Below are 6,752 nucleotides of genomic sequence, written 5' to 3' on the forward strand. Positions count from 1 at the left end.
CTTGGACCTACTGATAACAAACAGACCCGAACTTTTCGACTATGTAAGTGCAGAACAGGGAATCAGTGATCACAAGGCCGTTGCAGCATCCCTGAATATGGAAGTTAATAGGAATATAAAAAAAGGGAGGAAGGTTTATCTGTTTAGCAAGAGTAATAGAAGGCAGATTTCAGACTACCTAACAGATCAAAACGAAAATTTCTGTACCGACACTGACAATGTTGAGTGTTTATGGAAAAAGTTCAAGGCAATCGTAAAATGTGTTTTAGACAGGTACGTGCCGAGTAAAACTGTGAGGGACGGGAAAAACCCACCGTGGTTCAACAACAAAGTTAGGAAACTACTGCGAAAGCAAAGAGAGCTTCACTCCAAGTGTGATCGCAGCCAAAACCTCTCAGACAAACAGAAGCTAAACGATGTCAAAATTATCGTAAGGAGGGCTATGCGTGAAGCGTTCAGTGAGTTGGAAAGTAAAATTCTATGTACCGACTTGACAGAAAATCCTAGGAAGTTCTGGTCTTACGTTAAATCAGTAAGTGGCTCGAAACAACATATCCAGACGCTCCGGGATGATGATGGCATTGAAACAGAGGATGACACGCGTAAAGCTGAAATACTAAACATCTTTTTCCAAAGCTGTTTCACAGAGGAAGACTGCACTGTAGTTCCTTCTCTAAATCCTCGCACAAACGAAAAAATGGCTGACATCGAAATAAGTGTCGAAGGAATAGAAAAGCAACTGGAGTCACTCAACAGAGGAAAGTCCACTGGACCTGACGGGATACCAATTCGATTCTACACAGAGTACGCGAAAGAACTTGCCCCCCTTCTAACAGCCGTGTACCGCAAGTCTCTAGAGGAACGGAAGGTTCCAAATGATTGGAAAAGATCTCAGGTAGTCCCAGTCTTCAAGAAGGGTCTTCGAGCAGATGCGCAAAACTATAGACCTATTTCTCTGACGTCGATCTGTTGTAGAATTTTAGAACATGTTTTTTGTTCGCGTATCATGTCGTTTTTGGAAACCCAGAATCTACTGTGTAGGAATCAACATGGATTCCGGAAACAGCGATCGTGTGAGACCCAACTCGCTTTATTTATTCATGAGACCCAGAAAATATTAGATACAGGCTCCCAGGTAGATGCTATTTTCCTTGACTTCCGTAAGGCGTTCGATACAGTTCCGCACTGTCGCCTGATAAACAAAGTAAGAGCCTACGGAATATCAGACCAGCTGTGTGGCTGGATTGAAGAGTTTTTAGCAAACAGAACACAGCATGTTGTTATCAATGGGGAGACGTCTACAGACGTTAAAGTAACCTCTGGCGTGCCACAGGGGAGTGTTATGGGACCATTGCTTTTCACAATATATATAAATGACCTAGTAGATAATGTCGGAAGTTCCATTCGGCTTTTCGTGGATGATGCTGTAGTATACAGAGAAGTTGCAGCATTAGAAAATTGTAGCGAAATGCAGGAAGATCTGCAGCGGATAGGCACTTGGTGCAGGGAGTGGCAACTGACCCTTAACATAGACAAATGTAATGTATTGCGAATACATAGAAAGAAGGCTCCTTTCTTGTATGATTATATGATAGCGGAACAAACACTGGTAGCAGTTACTTCTGTAAAATATCTGGGAGTATGCGTGCGGAACGATTTGAAGTGGAATGATCATATAAAATTAATTGTTGGTAAGGCGGGTGCCAGGCTGAGATTCATTGGGAGAGTCCTTAGAAAATGTAGTCCATCAACAAAGGAGGTGACTTACAAAACACTCGTTCGACCTATACTTGAGTATTGCTCATCAGTGTGGGATCCGTACCAGATCGGGTTGACGGAGGAGATAGAGAAGATCCAAAGAAGAGCGGTGCGTTTCGTCACAGGGTTATTTAGTAACAGTGATAGCGTTAGGGAGATGTTTAGCAAAATGAAGTGGCAGACTCTGCAAGAGAGGTGCTCTGTATCGCGGTATAGCTTGCTCGCCAGGTTTCGAGGGGATGTGTTTCTGGATGAGGTATCAAATATATTGCTTCCCCCTACTTATACCTCCCGGGGAGATCACGAATGTAAAATTAGAGAGATTCGAGCGCGTACGGAGGCTTTCAGACAGTCGTTCTTCCCGCGAACCGTACGCGACTGGAACAGAAAAGGGAGGTAATGACCGTGGCACGTAAAGTGCCCTCCGCCACACACCGTTGGGTGGCTTGCGGAGTATAAATGTAGATGTAGATGTAGTAGAACTCACTACGAAGTGTTTACAAGTCACCACCATTCATCAATGTAGCAAGTGTGACCCATCAACGAGGAAGCCACTACCGATATTTACTTTTGTTGTCTCCCTGCCGAAGTGCAAAAAATCAGACACCATGAGCGCTACGTAATGGACACTCGTGTCTGAGTTGAAAGTTATGAGGCAAAATATGGGCCACCCCAATGTAAAAATTGTCTGCGCTTTGACCATGTGACAGAGTACTGCTACCTGCCGCCACGCTGCGTCACCTGTGCAGGCCCACATGCCACTGTTCAGTGCGTGCTACTGACGATGGAGAAGGCCACCCAGCCCTTTGTGGCGCCACGTGACACCTCGAGAGTTGGAGAGGCTGCCCGGAGTGCCGAAAGGTGCTTAAACCCCCCGACAAACTGGCTTCTGCGTTCGCTGTCTCGCGCTCTCAACGTGTTCCCCATTCACAAGAGTTTCTGCAGCTTCCAACTTCACCGACGACCCTGGACGCCCACCGGAGAAGTCAATAGGCATGGCTACAGACACTTTGGTCCTCTGCTAACGTCACTGCGATACACCCTACAGCAACTTCAAGTGGCGGCAATGGGTCCTCTTTTTGCGAATCGGTCAAGCAAATTACGCCTCCATCATCACACATTACACAATTGCGAAATTCAAAGTGACTGTCGCGAAGATCGAGATGGCATCAGACACTATGGGAAAACTCGCGGTCCTACTGGAGAGCATTGTGTAAATTTTTGCTTAAATCGCGCATCGTCGTGATCGAACTAGGGGATTCGTCGTTGCGGTATGCAATGCAAACGGCATTAAATCGAGAAAACAGAGACTAAGACTTTCCTTGCCACCCACGCTGTCGATATCCCCCTCTTTAGCGAAATCCAACTCGAGGAAGGAGAAACTTTACATATGCGGAACATCGCGTCCTTTTGGATATTCAGACCGTTTCAGAGGAGCGGCAGTACAACAGTCTTCCTCCGCCAGTCACTATAGCACCAAATGGAAGACCCACCCCAAGCAACACCGACTGAGGTCATTGCATTTTCAGATAACAAACTCGGGAAATATCACATTTATCGTGGCTCATCTTTGCATGGACAATGACTCTGACGGGACGATTTGGTTCGTCTTCTCTATATTTCTGAGTGAACCTTCATTCGGGGTTGACCTCATTGTAGTGCACTTCCAGTCGAACTCTCGCGCAACCAACATAAGGGGCCATCTCCTCTTGGACTATTCAGATGGCCTTGGCTTTGACATCCATCCTCCCATGGACCCAATATACATACCTTTCAACCAGCCCCACCAGCAAAATGTTCTCGACATTGTTGTCAGTTGGAATGTACTCTTCATGCCCAACCTCGTCAGTGTCAACAATATGACTTCTGTCACCCCACCAGGTCACCCTCTGGAGAACTGGCATCCTACACCCAGAACGGACTAGAAAAACAGTCGACTGGTATCCTACCACATCACCTGACCAACACAGTTCGACCGACACTCACCATATGGACTGAGGAGGACATTATCTTGACAGTGGACTACTTGACTTCCAAATTTCAAGCGATCCACAACTATTGTGTTCTTCCCTGATCAGCTCACTGACGCTCTTCTACCACTGCTGCAGGAGTTACGACATCAAAAAAATTGCTACAAGCACAGGTAGCAGACTTATCACAACCAATGGGATAGACACCAGATGTACAGGTTGCATAGAGACTTCACACAAGGCTCTTCGAATGTGTGAGAAATGGTAAGGCAACTTGGAGTCCTTCCACCTGCAACAGAAACAGGAACGGAAGCTGATGCAGGACATTTGCACGCCCTGGAAACCGCAATCGGTACTGGTGTCAGAACGTGGTTTACTTTAGGAATCTTTTCAGATAGCAAAGGTGTTCATGTATGACTATGAGCTGCAAAACATCCTCATACAACTGGACTTCAGCATGAAAGTCTTGAGGAATTCGAGATGCTTCAGTATCTTGACGACTACCAACAACGCCCACCCATTAGCGCCCTGCCCCTTGTGACGTCTTTAGCGGTCAAGAAGATTCTCGCTAATCGTAAAGGGACTTCCACACCCAGCATCGATGCTAAACGAAATGAGCAGCTGAAGCGAATGCTGTGAAAGACATTGGTTCTCTTGATGAGAATGTCTCAAGGCTTAGCTTCTTCCTTCCTCAACGGATGAACACAGTAGTGGTGCCCAATCCCAAGCTAGAAAAGGCTCTCCACGTCCCTGAGAAATATAGGTCTATAAGTTTGATTAGAACAATGAGAATGACACTGGAACAGGTCATCCTCACCAGGATCCAGCAAACTTTGTTGGCAGGTGGGACAATAAGGCTGGAGCAGCTTGGCTTTCAGAAGAGACTCTTGGCTGAACTGCAGCTCCTACGGCTAATTGTGCACATCACAGGTAACTTCAACTTGCTGCAGTCCACAGTGGCCATATTTTCTGGAGTAGGAAAAGACATACGATAGTGTGTGGTCAGAGAAGCCAATACAGAAGATGGCTACCGAGGCTACCATCCCTGACTGACTGCTATGTTCACCTAATGGATAGTTTTCTGCAAGAAAGGTCCATCATCATCACCAATGATGGGGCGAGAACGAGCCAAAAAGCATTACCAGTCAGTATCCCCCAAGGGTCGGTTCTTTCACCTGTATTGTTCATCATACCCATAAATGACCGACTCCTGGAGGCTGGGGTGGCCTCAGCTCAGTTCGCCAACAATATGGTCTTTTTCATAAGTGGCCACCAACACTTTGCAAATATTGCCTGGCTCCAGAGGCAACTGAGGCAAAGCGTTACGTGGTGCAGGTCAAAGAAAGTCATGTTAAATGCAGTTAATGCCACAAGAGTCTACTTTTTTAAGAAGAGGCCGCAGCTGGATCGGCTTGAAGTACACAGCCACATGATCCCTTGGTCATTCCACATTCTCTACCTGAGAGTTACGTTTTCTGTAGGCACGCAGCACCAAAATGGTATAAAAGACTCCAAGTAACCCAAGTGCTCGCCTCCTCCTCTTCAGTGACCAACTCGCACTACACATGAAACTTTAACTGTACAGAGCCATTATTTTCCCAGCAGTCTTATAAAATAGTACCATTTGAGGCATCATGTCAGCCACACAGCTCAATCGTGTCCAGGCCGTCAAAATATGATCCTTCGTGGATCCTTCAGGCCCTCCGTGGGAGCGGATATGGGACTTCCGTGTGGCCACCCAATCTGACGCCATGAGCTCCTGCAGAATGCTGATATTGCCTTTGTACACCCGCAACTACGCTACTGTTGTAGGGTACCATTTAGTCTTTTAGTGCCAGCAGATCAGCATTGACCCGGTTGTCTTCCTTGGGTCTTGGGAGTGCAATTCATGTGTCACCAATAAGGGTTGACTAAGGGCCCCTGAGGCCCACGCACGCCTTTTCCTTTCAAGAGTGTATTGTGATTTCAAATAAAGATATGCAGCAACCCTTACCTGTGTCACCCACCTATGGCAAGTCGCATTGGTAATGGGCTTGTTATACCAGAAAGCAAAAAAAAAGGGGGGGGGGAATCATTGTAGCCGTTATACTTGACAAAGGGCAGCTTGTTATGGCGTCATGACTGGGAATGACCATCACACACACTGAAACTTGTCAGCTGTTCATGTGTTGTTGTCGTGAGCATCGACAAGAAGTGATTGAAGGATGATGAAACCATGAGTAGGCGAAAGGAGGTGGACGTCCACGCCTCTCACAGAAACTGGAGCTTGCAGGTTGCCCACTCATAAAGCAGAATAGGAGATGATCTGCAGCATATCTGACGACAGAATACAATCATGAAGCAGTCTCAAGTGTTGGGAGCTATGGTATGCATAGACATGTGGTTCCACATTGCTTTAGCAACTTATCTACGACTTTTCCAATCCAAGCCGTGCAGAAGTACAGCTGTATTGCGTTCTGAAGATAGACCGACATCCTGTTAAGCGCTTGGTCATGGTATTTTGGCTCATTAATGCACTTTCTGTTGACAAATACTGCCAACACAGCAGTGCAGCTACCATTTCATTGTCTACACAAAGACCTATAAATATTGCAGATGGTGTACATGAGTCGTGGATGAAGTGGGCTACTGTTGCAGGATGCATTGCTCCCAGATTTTTCCATTACCGCTAAAGGCAGGGGTGGCCAAGGAACTAACTCAAGTGTCATACCCTTGCACAAGTGCCGCAGCAGTCAGCGTGGCTGGCAGGCTTCCCCACCAGCAAGCCATGCTGTCTGAGTGTGAGGAGGGGTAAGAGGGGGGAACTGCAAATTCGTTTAATTTCAATGGTAATTCAGTCGCACTGCATACGACTTGGTTCTATATTTCACATTTATCAACAACATAAATAAGAACAAAACAAATTTTCAGTATTATTTAATTATTTTTGGCGCACTGAAGACATAACGTAATTTTTATCTGGTATAAATTAACGGCATATGGACAGATGAAAATAATTTAACATAATTTCGCACTTAGGTTGCC

Source organism: Schistocerca americana, chromosome X, assembly GCF_021461395.2.
Source record: "Schistocerca americana isolate TAMUIC-IGC-003095 chromosome X, iqSchAmer2.1, whole genome shotgun sequence".
Classification (NCBI taxonomy): Eukaryota; Metazoa; Arthropoda; class Insecta; order Orthoptera; family Acrididae; genus Schistocerca; species Schistocerca americana.